At 42.8% G+C, this 19,160-nt stretch overlaps 1 protein-coding gene across 2 annotated transcripts in view; it reads right to left on the bottom strand.

Moving 5' to 3' along the window:
- The window catches only part of C1qtnf7 (C1q and TNF related 7), a 100,744-nt gene that overhangs the window by 62,862 nt on the left and 18,722 nt on the right, over positions 1–19,160 (bottom strand). The window contains exon 1 of one of the 2 annotated variants that reach the window (XM_040292655.2): positions 6,507–6,768. The exons of the other annotated variant lie outside the window; for it this stretch is intronic. The gene's annotated coding sequence lies outside the window, so the exon portion shown is untranslated. Of the gene's footprint in view, positions 1–6,506; positions 6,769–19,160 lie in introns of those variants that run through there. 2 annotated transcript variants of the gene reach the window in all.

Below are 19,160 nucleotides of genomic sequence, written 5' to 3'. Positions count from 1 at the left end.
ATTGGGTTATGAGAGTCTTAACCTAATCAGTGCATTAATCCTCTGACAGGGATAAACTGGGTGGTGCTGGAGGCAGGTAGGGTGTGGCTGGAGGAGGTGGTCACTGGGGGTGTGCCCTAGGGGTAATTATTTGCCCATGATGAGGGCATCTCTTTCTCTGCTTCCTGGTGGCCATGTCCTGAGTCACTTTCCTCCACCATGTATTCTTCCACGATGTCCTGCACACCTCGGGCCCAGAGCAATGGAGTCAGCTGCCTATGAACGGAGACCTCTGAATCCATGAATGACAAATAAACTCTTCCTCCTCTAAAATTGTTCTTTCCAGGTTTTTTTTTTTTTGTCAGAGTGGCATAAAAGCTGACTAAAATAGCCATGTTACATACATAGTTTGGCTAATAAGATGCCCGTGGCATGTCTTGGAATAGGGCTTCTTCTCCCAAATTTAAAAGCAAAGTTTGACAGGCGAAGTCTTTGCTGAATATAAACTCAACCCTAAAAATACAATGGCTGTGTCACCGCCATAAGAATGAAAGCCACATGCTAACACTGGTGGAGCAGGAACACCGCAGGAGACGGGTTTCTCAATGACTTCCTGGAATAGCTATACCACCCCTGGACCACCTACTCTGAGCTTCTATAAGAGAGAAAAATAAACCTTTAGATATTAAAGGAAGTTGGTTTTCTCAGATAGACAAACACTAACTGATAGAATAGAATTTTAAAAGACCTTCCTATTTTCCTACACCGTTTTACTTTCACACCAGTTTTTGTCCTGATCTGTATTCCCCAAACATTGGAAAGTAGACACTAGATTCTTTGGCATAGGGTTCCTTTTGTTGGGCACAAGTTGGAACAGAGTCTCATCCCCTCTCTGGCTGTGGGAAAAGGTTGGGATCCAGGAGACCGTGGCCCTGCCAGATCATCTGCCCATCACGAGCCAAAACCAATCAGATGGGATGGGAGAGGGGGTCACGGGCTGGGCGGTACATGTCCTCCCCATTTTGCTTTGAATGGATGTAGACTTGGCCTTTGCCTGGGAAGCTGAGCAAGGAACTGGAGGAAACACTTTGTCTATCTTTCACCTTGGGGAAGACCACACTGGAGTCATACCAGACATACATGATAACCAATCTGGTTTTAATAGACCTCCAAGGAAGACGGTTCCTCAGCCTCTTCCCTCAGGAGGCCATTTCAACATTTAAAAACTTGCAGTAAATTCTTCTTTTACTTAAAAAGAACGTGTACTGCATGTTTGAAGGAAGTGTCTTTTCGATCTCTAAGGCAGAGCGGTGGGGCAGAAAGTCTGCAGTCAGGCCGTCCTGGGTTAAACCGTAGCTCCTCTCCTTATGAGCTGGGGCACTTCCTTGTGACTTCAATTCCTTGAGCCTCGGCTCCTTATCTCCTAAAATGAGGGGGCAATAGCTGCACTAAGCCTCCGAGAGTCACAGTGGGGAATGCATGTACTAAACACTGAAAATACCATTTGCCAGGATGGTACCTAGCTGCAACGCCCATCAGCCCCTGCCACACACTCTGTGTGAGAGTTCTGTAGAGCCCTCAGGGATACCATGGGATTTCTCTACAACATTCCCTACCATGGGCTCATTAACTCCAGTTTCCTAATCTTACCCTCTTTGCTCTTACATTTTAGTCCTTGAATCTGAACTTGGAAACTCTTTTTCCAACAATTTTTTTTAAATATGTGTTTTTCAATTGGAAGTGATTGCATTTTTACAAAGTAGACAAAAACAACAACAGCAAAAAAGAAACGAGAACTTGAAAATTGGAAACATCGACCTGTATAGTTTATGTGGCTGGGCACCCCAAATTCTCATTCTACGTTGTGACTCCATAATTGAGGTTTTGCACTGTAGTGACAAAAGCAAAAATATAGCAATAAGACAATTGTCTGGATCGTGACAGCCAAGAATATTCTGGCTGCCATTTTTTTGGTTAATTGAAAGACAGTCTCCTCTGGTGCAAATTTTCTGCTTTGTTGACCTTCCTTTTGGGTAGACGCTGTCTCGGACTCAAGTGAGGTCTGCTGCACCCTTTTAAGAAAGGAAACGTTTCAGACCATGGACTGTTTTTAAAAGCTGTACACATGACTCTTGGCTGCAAGAGCACTGGATCTTCTGGCTTCTGGCAGGCCCGTGTGTTGGCTCCACAAGCATATGTACGATTTCAGACTTGCAGCCACACATGAAGTAATCGTGAAGCCACACAATTCATCCCTCAAAATATGCCATACCGTGGTTCTTGTCTTCTCCAACAATGTAATCCCTAGAAATTGTGATGATTTAAAATTTTTTAAAAATCATTAATTAAATCTTCATTCACTAAAGACCTACTAATAGATGTTTGATGGGGAAGAACATTTTTTAAAAAGTTCAGAAACTAAAATGAAAGAATAAAGCAATTACTGTAGTGGAGTTGGGTTCAGAGATTTTTTCCCCCTTCTTCTTTTTGTACAATTACTCAAAGCACATGATACTAAAAATGAGAAAGAAAATTCAATACAGAGTTTCAGGGCTGAAGGAAGCCCCAGAGGTGCTCTGCTGTAGCTCTGGAGCGTGCAGGTGATGACATAGACCTAGAAAGAGTCGCAATGATACGTTTAGGGTCACATGGTTTAGAAGCTTAACTGTGGCTTTGAGTCATCGTGTTTTTCTTATGATTCAAGTCTGCACTAGGAGCCATTTCCCTAGTGAGGGGTCCTGGGCCTCTTGGCTAAAGATGTATCCTCCTCCTGGCACTGCTAGTCATTGTATCCACTGCATATTTTGAGTTTCTCATAGCACTTAGTCTTGTGTTATTTTCTTGATAATGATTTTGTCATTTGTCATTTCCTCTAAAGTGCAAACTCCAAGAAGCCAGGGACTTTGGTTCTTGTTTGCTGTTATGTCTTGAATAAGGTGCAGCACATGGTAAGTGCTCAGTGGAGACTTCTGGACTGAATGGGCCAGAGCTGGAGAAGGAAGGATGTCCTGTTGGTTAGGTACCTGTCGTGCTGGGTGCTGTGCTCAGTTATGTCTGCTATACAAACTTACGAAGTAAGCAACGTGTTTGGAGTCCTGAAGTTGAAAAGTGGTAAGAGAGTAATTAAAGCCAGTGATATTTCCCTTCAAGTTCTGACATCTGCCACGACACCATGGGAGATTATTTCTAGTGTTCAATACTTTCTGTCCCATGACATCTAAAGCTCCCAGGTTCCAAGTACATGCTTTGGCAATCTCCCTCTTGGTTTGTACCTATCTGTGCTGCAGTAGTCTTCAGAGAAATCAACTGGAATAAATTTTATTCAGCTCAGTGAATATTCTTTGTTTCTGACTTTTCTGTAATGAGCTTATTGAGTATATTTCTCAGGTTATAGATGTAATATTTTACTCCCTCCTAATTTGTGGATGGATTCTATTGAGTTGACCCACTTTGCAACAAAGCCTAGAAAAGGAAGAAAGCTACCCATCTGCTGATTAATGGAGGCTGATGCAATCGAAGGGATTGATGGCAAAAAGTTCAGATGGTCACAGGGCTCAGAAAGTGACATGTGCCAAAAGATGAAGCAAGCCCTGGAATATAGACGAGACAGTAAATAACCCCGAGGTGCTATTGACGCCGATCCGCAATGCTGAGTGGAGAGGAAATGCCAAATACCTGTACTTAACAGAATTTTCTACCTTCTTCAGTGAAGGACCCATCAGACATGACAATCTTCGCTTCTCCCGGATCACAGAACTCACTGAGGACAGCAATCGTCAAAGTTTGATGTACATGAGAAACATCTGGAGAAGTCCCTTACAAAGGGGCGTGGGGACCTGCGTTAGTTGATAAGGCAGGCAGTGAGGGCCTAATTGATGTGTCCTTGTCACCACTGTCTGGCTTACTGTTCTCCACAGGGCATGTATGCAACTGACCTGGGCACAGATTCGCAAGACAAGGAAGGAACATGGGTTGTTAAAAGAGCTCAGGATTTGGAATTTGGAGACCTGTGTTTGGATCCCAGCCCTGTAAATTGCTAGGGATGTGACTGTGGGCAAGATCCTTCATGTCTTTGAACTTCAGTCTGTTTGTCTGAAATCATCCAGGTTAGCAATGTTTATGTAGAGGGCATTGTGAGAGCCGGGAAAGGAATGTGAAGGAACCCAACGCCAACGGGAAGGAGGCAGCGGTTGGAGAGCAGACTTTCTCTATTAGGATCAAAGCCGATTGTTTCCTTCCACATCCCAGCCTGCCCTTATCTCTCTGTGGGGCCAGGAGTGAGTTAACCTCCTTAGTTTTAGTTTCTTCATATACGAAAGAGACAAAAACAACACCTACCCGAACTCTCACCCTTTTCCTGAATCCTGCTGTTATAACCTCTAATTTACAGCAAGGAAACTGAGACACAGAGGAGTTCAGCAACCAACACGGGATCACACTGAGCCAGTCTGGTCTGTGCCCCGGGCACACTGGATTCTGACCTCTCTCCCTTGGTAGAGATCCTCCGGCTCCATAGAGCAGGTGGGACAGGGCCAGTCAAGGGCCTGGAAATTGGCAAGCACTCAGAAAATATTTCCTAATACTTGAATAATTTCCTTTTCTGTCACGCGACCAGCGTGGGCTTCATGAAAGAAGGTTTGGTTCATAAGAAATGACTAGGGAGTTTTAAATTAAAGAGACAGACTCTTATTACCTTTAATATCAGTTCCAAAGCTTCTCCTAGCTCCCGCCTCCAGCCACCTAAAGCGGTGGCGAGGTTTACAGAAGAGACTAGTGAGAGAGGGAGAGCATGCCAGGGAGTGAGCTTTTATTGGGGAACAAAAAATTCCAGGGAAAATCCCATCCACTGAAGGTTAAGGGGGGCAGCATCCTAAGGTCAAGGACGATGACTGGGTCTTCAGGGCAGTGGCCAGGCATGCCTCTGCACGGACAAGCCCTCGGAACTGGGAAAGGGTGGGGAAGGCTCAGACACAGCTGTGTTTAAGCGCCTCTCACCCAGCCAGGGAGGTAACTCAAATCACGTGCGAGGATGGCCTCCCGCATCCTTTCACTTTCCAAACTTGTATCCCTCCATTTTATGACACAGCCCACCATACAACTCAAACAGCAGCCACCTTTTGCAGTGGCCCATGAAAATGGAAGCCCACTTGGGCTCAGCTATAGCCATGTATCCAAGAAGCAGGGAGAGCTATGGCGCACTCGCTCTGTGTGGCTGTCACACACCAGGCACATAGTCTCTATTTACTAGGTAAAGGTGAAAGGTTAGCTATCAATTCAGGCTGATGTGGAGACGACTTGCTTGCTAAAGGGCTGTTACAAGTTCCCAGTAATTATGAGGCCTCATTCTGCCGGGAGCCTCTTGAACCTTGCAAGCCCCTTCAGCTTGTGTTGACATTACTGGCACACTGAGAGCGGAACCATCTCCTGTCTCAGGACATCCACGTGAGAGCCCAAGTAACTCAGACAGAAGAACAAAGTTTGATACTATCAACCAGAGTCAAAGACAGGTATTCGTGCAAACTTGGGAGCATTCTAGGGAGTTGGGAGTGGGAGAGTAAGGGGCTTGAATATTTAAATCAAGAATATGGTCAACTGGAGGTGCAGTCTGATGATGGGGCAGAGGGTGACATCTGGGGACATATATTCTATGCAGCCACAGAACACAGGACAAAGAAACCTGAAAAAAGAACCTTAATTTCCTGGGAAGGTGGAGGGTCTCGTGGAACAAGGATTGATCAAAAAGCACAATTATTTCCCTTAAGTGTGTTATACTCCCTCAATGACTTCCTGGTCATCAACCACAGTCTGATTTAAGACGCCTGTAAAAGAATCACAAACTAATACAATGCATTGTTTATGATATGCAATCCATTCATATAATTCCTGTTAATAAGAACCCATAGTTTTATCAACAAATGTAGAGGCTCATGCTAATATATTGCAATGATTACTTTATCCCCCCATAGCCGTGGGGAGCAATGAGCACATTTGTTTAATCATAAAATAGACAGTAAATAAATCAGCACCCTTAACCAAAAATAAATCGAGCACAGGATTTATACCACTACAAAGAAACCTCCACAGAACAATATTAGCTTTAATGTTTCCTTTTTCCTCCGTTAAGACCCTGCAGTATATCAAAACAAAGGAAGCATCCTAAACTTGAATTATATAGAGACTCGATGACAAATCTGTTCTGGGCAGGAAGCACCGAGCCACTCCTGCTTGTTCCTGCCGTCTGGGTCGGCCTCCTGCTCCTACCGAGTGGATCTATAGCTCCAGAGGAGCAAGGCCAGGTCCAGGGCTGGGCAAAACCAAGGCCCATCAGGCCACTTTCGCTTTCCCTCTGTGGCTCAGCAGAAGCATCCCTTTGAGATGCTTTATTGACTGAGCCTTGGTCAGTAAACACCCCCGAACATCACAGAAGAACAGAGGGAGTAATGCCGACCTGAGCCAAAGAATACTTCTCTCGGAGGAAAAACGCCTGAAGGAGTCCTCATGGACGGGAGAGAGGGCTGTTTACTTACAGAGCTTGCAGGGCTGTCCAGCAGCTGGATTCTTTGAACTCAGCGCGCGCAGATGTGGAGTCTTCGCTCAAAATCCCCTTCCCTTTGGCAGCAAGGAGCACTCATAACTCTTTGCGGCTTCAGCTTGATAAGCTAGTTCTTGATTTGCTTTCAAAATTGTCCTCCTAGGCTTTCAACGGTGGCAGAGAGAGACAGCGTACAAAGCTGCCGGGGTGCAATGACACTGGGGCCTCCACGGACCTCCCAATTGTTTGATGGAGCCTCACAAACAAAAATAAATATCTTCTTTATCTGTTGGCTCCGTCCTCAAGTCATATTTGGGAAACAGCACAACGAGTCTGGACAACGTTTGTTCTGAACGCGTAATACTCAAGTTGAATGGCTTCTTTTTCACACTGGGGAAAAGGGGGCACCTCTGTCCAGCTGTCAGGAGGATTTCTTACCAGCTCCTTATGGGGCTGTTCTTGGAGGTGGTGAAATTTGTCTCCTCTAGTTGGCAGTCAAGGGGGAAGCAGTGCAGGGCTGGAGGGACCTGGCCAGGCTCACACAGTTAGTGGAAGGACTGGAACCCGGGGCCTCCTGATTGTCAAGCCATAGCTCTCTGCACCACTGGCAGGCAGAGGTGGAGGTCAGGGTTTGAGATCTGGCTCTTGGCCTTTGGGATTCACGCCACTGGACTAGGTCCTTGTGCTTCCGAGTCTCTATTCTCACAGCTGCATCATTGCATTGGTGGTAATGATGATCCTTGCTTGGTCCCACAGCGTGGTGACTGTTGTGAAGGAGCTTCATGGAGAATGGAAGCAGTTGTACACACTATGGAGTTATGTCAGCACAGTCCCACCCATGAGCTGCTTTTCTCCTTTCCATTTGATATTCCACTTGATATTACATCCCTTGTTGAAAGAAGCCACTGAGTGACTTTTGGGTAAAGGATGATACAGGTCAGGAAATGGAATAGGAAATGGAGAAAACTTTTGACCTTGGGGAACCAGGTCAAGATCAGAAGGAAGGGTGTAGAGCTTGTCTAGGCATTTGCTAAAGGAAAAACTGGATCCGGAGACTGAACACTCCGGGCTCCAGCACTGCCCAGAAGACTTGTCAGTTTAAACATGGGGTCATTTAAACCTTCCAGACCACACCAGGACACAGTCCCTTGTATCGTTGTGCTGACCTTGTTTTGTTGTGGAGAGGGCGTTTTGGGGGTGATTAAATCATGAGAAAGAGAGAGAGAGAGAGAGAGAGAGAGAGAGAGAGAGAGAGAGAGAGACATGGGTGGAATTGAGGACCTTATTAAAGGACTGGAAGGCCGTTTTTGCCCTCTGCCCCTTCGTCATGTGAGGACACAGCATTCGACCTCTCTGAAGGATGCAGCAACCAGACGCCATCTTGGAAGCAAAGACCTGGCCCTCACCAGACACTCAACCTGCTTTCACCTGGATCTTGGGCCTCACAGCTTCCAGAACTGTAAATTTCTGTAGTTTATGATTTACCCCATGTGGCATTTACTGGCATTTACTGTAGCATTACTATGGGACGAAGAGTAATTTATTTATTTATTTATTTTTAGGAAATAATACAGAGAAAAAGCTGTTGCTGGGAGGTATTGCTTCCATGCCCCCTTCCGTCATGGCATTGACCCACACCCTTAGTGCCAGTGCTCCTGGGTTCCATCTTGACCTTCTTTTCTTTTAAAGAGCAAATTTCACTCTCCTTCCTCTGTCATCTGCCTCTTTTCATATGTCCCTCTCTGCTGGCCCCTGTGGGTTTTCTTTGTTTTTGTTCAAATTGTCCTTCTCTTTTCTCATGCAACAGTAAGAGTGAAAACAAAAAGAAATAAGGCGCTCAACTGCAGAGAAAAGCATCCACAGGGTCTTGATGTGTGTGGGGGGGTCATCTTTATCCTTGAAGTAGTCACAAATACCAGATGAATCAAGACCAGCTTCCCGTTCAAAAATGTTCAAGCCCCAAATCCAACTCATATTTACTTATTCCATTCACTTCCTTTGCCCTTTCACAAATTCACCCCTAAAATGTCATTTCAGTTAAGAGTTGCACTCTATCATCTGTAAAAGCAATTTTCTAGTTGAGCCTTGTCTTAGCTTGGGCTGCCACATGAATTCTTTAGGGGACACAATTCAGTCTATATATAGCAAGCCTGGAGAAACTAAGAGAGCTAACATTGATTAAGCCTCCTCGTTTCTTCCCTCATTGAATCCTTAAAACAACTTTGAAAGGTTGGTAGTCATGTTTCTAAGGTCACAAAGCTAATAATTGGCAGTTTCCAAAGTAAACTGGGATGACCAGAGCCCTGATCTTTTTATGACACATCTGGCCTCCCTCTGTCCTTCTCTCTTAGATTCTGAGCCATGACCCTCAGTTCTTCCTTCTTAATTCCTGATTTAGTGGCCTTGAGGGTAGGACACTGTTATTCAAAGTATTGTGAGAAGGAAAAGGGAGTAGGGGAAGTTAGGGTCTGTGCTGAGGGGAGGCTGATGGCTGTGACATCAGCTATGACATGTCCTCCCTGCCTCCTTTCTGTTGATAGATCCTTCTCGTTGATTTGAACCCAGCTCACATGTTACTTCTTTAGGGAAGCTTTCTTTGACCTGCCACTCACCCACATTGCTATATTCTCTCATACTCTCCCATAATTCACCTTCATAGCTTTTCTCCTTTTATAATACTTCATAAATGTTTTGTCACTATAGTGTTATAATAGTGTTTACATACTTCTAAGATAACGTGTGCAGTGTCTGTCTCCCTCACTACTCTGTGAGGTTCCTTGCTCACTAAGGTGTCCCCAGTCATCAGGGCAGCGGTGTGAGAGTCTTTAGGGGAAGAAGGGGGATTAGGTTGAGATAGATAGTAGTAGAACTGCACTATGAGATTCACCTGAAGCAGCAAAGAATTACAAACATGCCTGAGAGCACAGTCTATTTAGTCATCTATGAACCACCAAATGTATGCTTCTCCTTTCTATTTGGCACGAGGATGCCAGCATTGGTTAATTGAGGATGAGTTTCTCTGAGGAAAGAGAGACAGCTGAGATCCTGGGTCACATCTGCTGGCTTGCCAGTCACCCTCTGGATTCCTGCAGGGGCAGCACAGCTCATTCATATCCCATCAGCCTCAGTCTCTTGGTAGAAAGAGAGGAAGCAGGACTCTGATGAAATAGGGGGTAAAGAGGTAGGAACCTGCCGGGAGGAACTGCTACCAGGGAAAGGTATTTTAACTGAAGGGAACACATGGGTGAAGACATGGAATGATAGCATGTTGGGCTCAGAGAGCTAAGGAGCATATTTTGATCATGGACTGCAGGGAAATGTGATAATGGAAATGAAAGTACCAGATAAGTGTTATGTGTTTTCATGATTATTTTTTTCTCAGCACTGTTTGGAGGGCCAATGGGAAAGTACATGTGGAACTGTTTTATAAACTGGGGAAAAAAATCCCTTGAAAATATTTTTATTATAAATTCTTTTGGATGAAGATAGCTAGAATATTAGACTAGAGAACCATGTTGGGAAAGTGAATTATTTATGAATTTCTTCTATTTATAAACTGAGATTTTTGATTAACTTTCTTCTAATCTTCTTTCAAAGTCTAGATCATAAGTTTACAGAATCTGTTAAATATCGGCGAGTCAAGATGTATGCTTTCAATTCAACATCATCCCTGGACCTTTTCTGTGTGTCTGTCTGTCTCCTCCCTCCCCCAATGTGGACTGGAAGAGTCTGGGACTCCATTTCCCAGAATCCTTTGAAAGCAGAGGCCCCATTAGAGTCATCTGATGAGAGCACCCACAGGATGTGTGAGACAGAAAGGAAGTGGGAAACATTATACTTTGATGGTGGTTGCAGACAGAGCTAGAACCATGAGCTGATGTGAGGTTTGCAAGAGCTCCAGGGTGAGATTCTTAAATCGCATATTTAACAGCAATCTTGTGCTTCTGGGTTTGCAACAAAATAGCACCATTTTCTCCAATTGTTGTTTCCACCATCCCCTTTTAAGAAAGCTTTTTATTTAGAAATAATTATAGACTTCTGGAAAGTTAGAAAAACAAAAACAAACAACAACAACAAAACAAATCAGCTTCCCTCTATAGAGACATCTCTGGAGCCCTTAATCAGCTCAACTTGTCTGCAGAGATGTACAAAATCTTGGTAAAACAGAGTAGTTTTTTCCCTCACTCTTCCCTCTGACTCTCTAACCACAAGTGATCGTTTGTTCTTTCACATTTAAGACACATTTCCTCTCAAAGTGCCCGGTTTGTAGAGATGCCACTGGCTCCAACTTAAAAATAAATGATTTTAAACATTATTTCCTCTAAGGCAGTATAACAGCTTGAAATCACATGTTTCAGAAGGTGATCCTGGCTGTACATTCACCATTTAGTTTGCTTTTCCAGAATAAATAAACGGTCTGCCCTAAAGAACTGAAGAACCATATACATCTTCCCCTCTACAGGACCAAGAGCAGAATCATGGCTGACATTTGTTATGGCCTAGCACAGGTCAATGATTTTCCTGGGCAATATCTTAATGAATCCTCACCAGTATATTGGCAGAAAATTTAAGTCACGTTATTCAAAAGCTCAAGGTAATGAAAGATGGGATGGAAATAAGAACCATGTGGGGCGGCTCCAACCCCTTCCTGAATGCACTAAACTGCTTTTCTTGAAGATGACAATATTTTTCTTCTTAATGAGATTTCAAAAACATTAGTGTCTGAAAATCAGCCTGAGCCCTCTGGACACTGATATGCTTGAGCCCCAATCAGGTGCACTGGCTGCTCAGTCTGTCTGATAAAAAAAAAATATATCAATTTATAGTAAAATGCCAGTGAACAAGTGGCATAGGTGGTACTGTATAGTGACAAATATTGTGAAAGTGATTTAGGAATGCTGACTTATCCTTGGAAACCTTGTTGTGAGGAAGAATTTGGTTCACATCTAAAGTGGAGTCAATTCTTAGAACTTCACACTTTAACAAAGGTAACAAAATTCACAACATTCTAAAAATATATAATTTAGTACACTATTTTCTCCAGCAGTTATTCTCTTCTGAAGACTGGAAATTGCTTCCCTTCTTAATATTTTGATTGAAGACATTCAAATACAGAACTGGCTTCAAAGCATAGTTTGTGGCCAAGAAGTATTTCCTGGTTTACATTGCTTAATGAATGATAATATTCATGCAAAAGAAGAAAGGCACTGCAAATCCTAGCTATTGACATTATTCATGGATACATCTTCTATAAACAGTTATACCAAAAACCTGTCTCACAGTCATCACCAACTGTTTTTCATCTCTTCCCCCTAATTCTTCCATTCCCTCCACTTGGCCATCATGACCACAGTATCTCAGAACACCTACAGAAACAGTACCTACCCATCTTGTCTTAACAGTGAAGCTTCCACTTATGGAGTAGGTTCTGCAGGATAAGCGAGGCTGGCTTATTTTAGTCAAGTCTCATATAACAGCAACTTGGGAGAATGCAAACAAAGTCTCAGTCACATGTTCCTTTAAAGGTAAATATGGGGAAATAAGAGAGAAAAAGCAGGGAAAGGAATGAAGGAAGGATCATCTGAAAGGGAGGAAGAAAAAGAAAAGAGAAAAAGAGAGAAAGTGATAGAAAAAGAAATAAAAAGCAGCCAAGGAGGAAGGACAGACCCTGAGACTCCCAATGAAGCAGACGCAGTCTGTCCCTGTGCCCTGGGACCGTCTACTACAGCACACATTTTTCCACAGGTGAAGAAATTCATAAACAGACCTCAGACCTCAACCCGCACTAGGATTTCCACTTAGGAGTACCAATTTGAGGCTGGATGGTGAGCTGTCCTGGTTTTTCCTACAGGCTGAGAAGTGGGAGTTTCAGATTTGAAACTGGGATTATTGAGACAACCCAGGGCTGTTTGCCTGGGACTGAGGAGTCCACAGCATGGGATATTTGGTGCTGAGCCAGGAAAGTCCCTGGCAAAATGGGAAAAGTTGGTTTCCTGGTCTTTGGGTAAAATAGTTCAGCTTCGTGTGCTTTTTAGCTACTAGTGGCCCATCTTCCATGTGCAGTCAGTGTTCTCTGCTCCTTATAGTGGACATCTTTCTCTTCCTGCCTGTCCAGTGCTCCGTAGCCCATGTTCTATCTTACATGGCTTAAGCTGGGATGTCATGTGTAGCATCCTTCATGTCCCCTGCTTTATCCACGGTGAGCAAGTACAGGCTGAGATAGGCACAGCAGGCCATCTGAAGTGCCAGGCTACAGTGAGTAGTTGAGCCTTGATGTAACCCAGTTAATACAGCCTTTGGGAGAGAAGTGTTTTTGCTTCTGGTGGAGACTATCATAGTGCATTTTCTCCACCATGGATGATGATGATGATGATGATGATGATGATGATGATGATGGTAATGACAGGGGGTGGGGGAGGATATCCAGAACACCTGGTTCCCACCATCCATGAAGCTAACTCTAGTCCAAGGTTGCCTAATTACATAAGCTAATGTGTCCCCTTTTTTCTTAACCTAGTTTGAGGTGGGTGCCTGTCATGTGTAACCAATAGTTATGACTAATAGACACACAACTCTTTTATTCTGGACTCTGTCCTCTGAGACAGGTTTAGGATAAACCATGTGAAATGGTCAATATTCAAATTCCTTTGGCTGCAAAAGTGGAAATTCATTTGGCTCAATTTAAGTATTATTATTTCTATTTTACAGATGAGGAGAAAACTATGGTGATAAGTAACAGGCTCAAGGTTTACATTTATTAGATGGAAGACCTGGGAATCCAATCCAGATCTGCTTAATTCTAAGGTACACAGCATATTTTTAGTGTTTATGCTGTTTGAAAAAAAAAAATCTCTCAAGAGATCGCATAGCTCACATTAGGTTTTGACTCAGCCTATGTGTAAACTAGTATATGTTGCCAAGCACCTGCTTGTTTGCTTCCAAAATCCTTGTTTGACCAGCTGTTTCATGATGAGGAGTCAGATACATGAGTGTGTAAAGCAAGATAGGAAACAGTATCTAGCTCTGGTGTGAATTTTACATTTTGCAGAGATGAAGCTCCAGGAGATGATATGTCAGATTTCTAAATTCATTGCAGCTTTGGTTTTCACCAACAATCCAGAGGTACTATTCTTGCCTCATAAAGGAGAGATTCTTACATTCGACTCTGTCTGGAGAGACCACTTAACCATTTCCCATAACTCAAACCCAGTGTATGTACAACACAGCTGTGTCAGTGAGATAAGAATTCTGGGTACTTGCTTTTATCATCCTTGTCCCATATGCTTGGATACTGATGTAACAGAAGGATGCTTGCCCAGGAATTATTTGTTTTTCATGGTGTGTTCTATACATGCTATAAAAAATTTCAGAGTATGATTTTGAGAAGCTTATGGGTCATTTCTTTAGTATGTTTCATATGTGAGGTTACTGCCTTTCAGGATTGTCTGATAATTTTAACTAATGGTAGAGGGACAATGTTCTTGTGACATTGTGGGTAATAATCTATGTAAATGCCTTTGGCATAATTCAATGAGCATCTCTTTCCAGTGAATTTCCTTCCCCAGTCTCCATGTGGCAGGTTCTAGCGATTAGCTGTTGCTGCTACAATGCGGCAGTGTGATAACTCCAAAATTCCAGCAGCTCATGAAACTCATTGGAGATATAAAGCTTGCCCAAGATGGCACAGCTGGTCAATGATGAAGCTGATATTTGTTTTTTTCATTAGATATCATTGAGTACCTACTCAGTACCAAGAAGAGGCTGATAACCACCAAAGACTATTTATGTCTTAGCTGATAGTGTTATAAGTGAACACATTATTACAGCTCTGGAGAGTCAACCAAAGTGAAAGAACATAAAGTAGGAAAAATTTGACATGCTCTAATAAGTCTGCAGGGCTGTGTTTTCCAGGGGCTGGGGGATATGGAAAACATTGGCCAGAAGCGTAGCCATAGTTGGATCACAGGATTAATTAGACAATGCAAATATAATGGCTTTCCAAGTGGAAACCAGTGTTACATCTCTAATTTCATTTGAAAGAGAGATGAAAAAGAAAGAAATATTTGAAACCATTTTTGAATGTTTTCTCTCTGTCAGGCTTTATCTTATGAGAAAAATTTATATAGCAATGTACATCCTGTTTCACATTGTATGCCTCTCTGGATGTCACTTTTTAAAGATCTAATGCAAGGACAGCATTCTTTCTTTTTTAGTGCTGTCTTAGCTTGTGCCTACCACGTTTCAGGCCCTTGTTGAATGGATGTTTTCCTGGCAGATTCCTCTAGAGGTTGCACAATGTTTACTTGCCCACTCTTTCTTACTAACAGAGAGCTTTTTGTTTGGAAAAGCAATGTGACCAGGTACAGACACACCTTTCTAGACTTTCCTGTGGCTAGCCTGGGCTAGGGGACCCACCCATCTGAGACAATCATTCGTAAGCAGAGGTTGTTGGAACAGGTTGCTGAGTAAGAAGAAAGTCTCAGATGGTGCCGTCTGCTCAGATTTTGTTCTTGGTACTGAGTTGATACAACAATGCAGCCATGACATTGAGGTAAACATCTTGTATTCATAATAGAGAGACCTGTAGGCCAAGACAGAGGAACGGACAGGTAGAAAGAAGTTGGGTCTCTGAAGACAGTGGGAAGCTGAATGTTTTGGTGCACCCCCCCCCCCCACTTTACATGCTGGAATCCTTGTCCCCAGTATGATGGTATTTGAAGGTGGGACCCTTGGGGAGGTAATTGAAGGTGGTGCCTTCATGAATAGAATTATTGCTCTTGTAAGAAAAGACATGAGAGAGAGAGATGGTTTCTCTCTTCCTTTGCCATGTGAGGATACCCTTAGAAAGTAGCTGTCTGCATCCAGCAAGTGGAGCCTCACCAGACATGAGATGGGCTGGCTCCCTGATCTCAGACTTGCCCGTTTCCCAAACTGGGAAATAAATGTTTGTTGTTTAAGTCATCGGCTTGATGGTTTTTTTTTGTTATGGTAGCTCCAACTGAGACAGAGCCATTGCACCAACCCTTGGATGCACATCTCCAAACCTGTTTCTTTTTAGAGGAGAAAAACAAACTCCTATTTGAGCAGGCTTCTGAAGTTGGTTCCGTTGCATGAAGTCAAACAAATTCCCTAACACACACATCTCTCCTCATTTCTATCCTAGACTCATTATGGAACTCTTTCAGATTTGTGTATAATACTTCATTGTTGCAAAAGATTTGGCTTCTTTTTGAGCAAATTTTCTGGAATAGTTCATATTTCCTTTTAGATGAGGCATCATTTGGCCACAGAATAACAAGATCCTGCTTGAACAAAACACCAATTAAAAATAGCTTTTTTTTTTTCCCCTCTGAAAACCGACAGTCCAATACACAGTCATAATAGCCTACAGACACAGCTCCACCTGGCTGACAGACTCTGCTGAGCTTAATCTTGCCAACCATGGTAAAATCAGACAAAGGAGAAAAATCAGAACTCAAAATAAAAAATATATGCATCCAAAGGAAGAGATGCAACCAAGGAATTAATGAGGCTTCTTCTAAGGTTTGCATTTTTAATCCTACAATTAAGCAGTGGATTTTGAAAGGGAAAAAAGTACAAAATTTTAAAGCAGGGAATGCAGGTTCAAATTCCCACTGCGCCTTTTACTAGCTGAGCGGTTTGGGGGCAAGTCTTTTCACATTCCCAGGTTTTATTTTTGCATCCTGCAAGATGATAGGGATGATGATGATGATGGTGGTGGTGATGATGATGGTTATGTACTTGTGTGTTGATGGAGAGAGTAAGAAGGTAATATATGTGAAAGTGCTTGTTAAACAATAAAATATTCCACAATGATGCTAGCTTTTGTTATTATTGGGAGGTGAAAAGGTATGCTGTGTGTGAAATAGTGCCAAGCTTGTCCAGCTGCCACCTGGCACTGATGCATGGTCAGAGGTGTGGGGGATGTATGGGCTGCAAATGCTGTGTTGAAGGTGAGTAATGAAGGTTGTTTCTGGCAATCATCACGTTTTTCTTGCAAACATAGGTGCCAGTCATTAATGGGGGCTTGAGGGAAGGGAAGCCATATATATATTTTTTTTATTACTGTTATGAGCATGTTGGTGTTCTACAGAATTGATCTTTAACTAGAGAAGTGAAGCCACCTCCACAAATCCTTTACTTCTACCAGCATAAGTTGGACTGTGTGAAAAGACATGGTGACACAGGTAAGGAAGTTGAGTCTGGGCCAAGCTTAGGGGAAGGGGCTGTGATTTCAAGTTACTCACAAAAGGAGGGATTTCTTGGTAATCAAAGACTAGGGAGACTCAGGCCTGTTTAACTGCAGGGAAGGAAAGGAAGGGACTTTCCTGGCCATTGAGGACCTCCTACGCCCTATACTTCTTGGAGAATATTGAATGTGGGTATTTTGCAGTGTGGCTGGTACTGTGCTCAGTTATTACCTCGTTAATCTCCACTACAACCTTATGAGGTGTGGGTATCAGGCTTACCCCCATTTTACAAGTGAGAGTGTTGAGGAATACAGAGGGTAAGTGACGTGTGCCCAATCATTCAGCTGAGTTGGAACCCTGACAGCCTGGCTTCTGTGCCCTGCACTTTATCATGAGGCTGTTGCCCCCTGGGGGGAGAAAGAAAGCACAGCAGATGTTAGACAGCTGGGCTGCGAATCTTGAGAACTCTGCTTCTTAAGGCTCAAGAGAGCTCACGTATTTTCTTTTTTTTTTTTAAATATTTTTAGTTGTAATTGGACATAATAACTTTATTTTATTTATTTATTTTTTAACGTGGTACTGAGAATTGAACTCAGTGCCTCACACATGGTAGGCAAGAGCTCTACCACTGAGCCACAAGTCCAGCCCTTCACATATTTTCTTATTAGGAGGCTATAGAATTGCCGAAGATCTTTTGGGATTCTCAGGGAACTAAATGTAACCATTCACTTGCATACAGCAATGTCTCTTTTTAGGCTAATGTGAGATTTAGGGATTTGGGAAGACATCTGGAATTTATTTATGCCATGTGGGTTTTGAAATTCAATATTAGATTCTTATAATGAAAGAGGCAAAGAAGTCCGAGTAGACCATATTAGTGAGATCTGACAACACAGGGCATCTGCTTGCAAACTGGGCTTTCATGTCTGGCTAAAATATTGCTTTGAATAGTCTGGGTCATTCCTTTCAAAAGGGGAAAACACATTGACCTTCTGTACACATGGCAATGGAGGTGACTTCAGGGTTTTTCTTCCCCTAGATAATGTCAGAAAAAAGTGATTAATTTGCCCTTGCTGCGACTGTAGCACAAAGATCATTAGAACAAAATGGGGCCTTGACAGTCCTGGTTTTTAATTTTGATCCTGAGAAAATAGCATGAGCTTCAGAGGTGGACAGCCTTTGACTGGTCTTGACACTCCATTAGTTATGTAATAGACAACCCCCCGCTGAGTCAGTTTCTTAACTTAGAGGATATGCCAAGCGGAGAAGGTGGCAGGTAGTAAATGGGTACAGATTTGGGGAATTTTAGGAGGTTCCTTGGGGCCAAAGTGGAAAGTGCTTGTGAAGATTGAAAGGAGATGACAGTGGAGGGGTAACATCACAGAAGGTCTTCGGTCCCCAAGCTGGGGTTACATTATGGACTACCTTCTGCCCCAAGCTGGGAGTTTGTATTTCATTCTGAGAGCAATGGAAAAACTACTGAGAAGTTTCTTGATTTTACTCTTTCTAAACACTAAATAGAACTGCTTTTCCTTATTATAATCAGAGTATCTTATTCGAAAACAAGAGATAAAGAAGAGAAATACTTTAAATTGAACCAACCTTAGATAGTGGATGTTAAACTGTGGGTAATATTTTTCTCTATGCGTCATAGATGGATGTTTTAATGAAAATACAATTAGGTCACACTCATTCTTTTGATCTTCTAATATGATCATATGAATGAATACCTATGGAAATCAATATAGATTTGTTTACATTGTTGTTTAATGGCTGCATAGTATTTAAAGGCTATATGGACATGTCATAATTTCTTAAGTGTGGTCCTAATTTTGGTGTTTAAGCTGTTTTCACATGTTGGCTTAACAAAGAAACCTGTAGCAAACATCCTTGGAACAAGTGTTAGCACAAGTCCATGAATATTTCCTTAAAGTAAAATTTTAAGACCTGGAAAGAGAGGATCATTTTAAAGAGTTTTTTAATATATTGCCAGATTACTCCTCAGAAAATTTGTACAAATCAAGTATCCTACCAGCAGAGTTTGAGACCACTTATTTAATTCTGGAACCCAAGCAGGGGTTGGCAATCGGATTGTGGAAGATTAGTCGCATTTCCCAAGTGCGGAATGGTAACATGAGAGGAATTGCAAAGAAGATCCAGGTGGGATGTCAGAAGGGGAAGTTGCAGGCTTAGAAGAGAGAGAGCTGGTAGTGTCTTTGGGTACTTGAAAGACTCCCTAGTGAAGGAGGGGCCATGTTCTGTGCCATTTCTGAGGACAGAACTAAGATCCACCAGGTTCCAGAAAGTCTGACTGACATGGGAGGGTCTGTAGGACATTATGAAATGAGCCAGAAGCAGGCAGACACGTACCACACCTTCTCACTCATACGCAGAAGACAAAAACACTGGTGTCCTAGAAGTGGAGTGGAGTAGTGGTT

The sequence above is a fragment of the Ictidomys tridecemlineatus genome, chromosome 9 (genome assembly GCF_052094955.1).
Source record: "Ictidomys tridecemlineatus isolate mIctTri1 chromosome 9, mIctTri1.hap1, whole genome shotgun sequence".
Taxonomy (NCBI): domain Eukaryota; kingdom Metazoa; phylum Chordata; class Mammalia; order Rodentia; family Sciuridae; genus Ictidomys; species Ictidomys tridecemlineatus.
This window is presented reverse-complemented; position numbering and strand designations above follow the sequence as displayed.